Below are 1064 nucleotides of genomic sequence, written 5' to 3'. Positions count from 1 at the left end.
GGACAGAAAGCAGGCCCACGGGTCTGGGCATTTCTAACTTTGCCCTGCCATCTGCACCCAACTCAGATGAGTCTCTGCCCTGCTTCCCCCAGGGCATGGGCACACACTTCTGGGCAGGACAGACCTGGCCCCTGGGAGTCTGTGCTAATGGGGGCTGCAACTCTGCAGAGGCAGCCTCCAGGGACCCGGAGAGAGGAAGGAGCTTTCTTTCTGGAGGAGGTGGCTTCACCCAAGACCCGAGAGAGAAGCAGAGACCAGGAGAGAGTGGGAAAGGACAGGGAGAGAGATCACATGCTGAGCTGGTGGGGAGGGGGCAGGGTGACCAGACACAGGGACATGGCCTGGGAGCCAAAGTGGGGAAAGCCTTGCCCTTGCATGTGGCAGGAGGGATGGCACCATCTCGTTCTCCATCTCCTCCACTCTGTCCGCCTCAGAGGACAACCATCCTGTTCAGGGACTTTGAGAAAAAGCAGGCATCCCGGGAAAATGACAGCTTTAAGCTGACTTCAAGAACTTTTCACTTCACTGTTATTTCATATCAATTACTTTACACATTAGAAACCTCAATCTTGGAAGTTTTCTCCCAGTTGGAAATACATCCCGTAAGCTGGACAGCCACGGAAGTCCCCAGCTGCGCTTCTCCTGGGCACTGTTTTGGAGTCTAAAGAAAGGTCGGCGGGAGTGACCTCACAGAACTGCAGCCACAGCTGTCAGCGCTGAGGCCCCACATGGCAAGGGACGCGTTCTCCACCCGGTGAGAAGCCACACGGAGAAAGGGGCCGGCATGTCCAGCCACTGGGACTCAAACCTCCACCGGCCACTATCCCAACCCCACGAATAAAACGTGACCAGAGCGGACCGCTGCCCCCCCACCCCACACGTGGGAAGGCAGGTTGTGTGAAGTTGATTCTGGTCGCAGACTAACCCCCAGGAGTGTCCCCTACAGCAGTAACGGTGCACACGCCCCAGAAAACGACGTGCAGACACGGAGGTGGAAATCCGCTGCCGGCGGTCTTCGGGGAACCCCGCACAGCCAGCCCCGGTCTCCGGCACTGGCTACACGA

Source organism: Galeopterus variegatus, unplaced genomic scaffold, assembly GCF_000696425.1.
Source record: "Galeopterus variegatus unplaced genomic scaffold, G_variegatus-3.0.2 Scaffold11933, whole genome shotgun sequence".
Lineage (NCBI taxonomy): Eukaryota > Metazoa > Chordata > Mammalia > Dermoptera > Cynocephalidae > Galeopterus > Galeopterus variegatus.
This window is presented reverse-complemented; position numbering follows the sequence as displayed.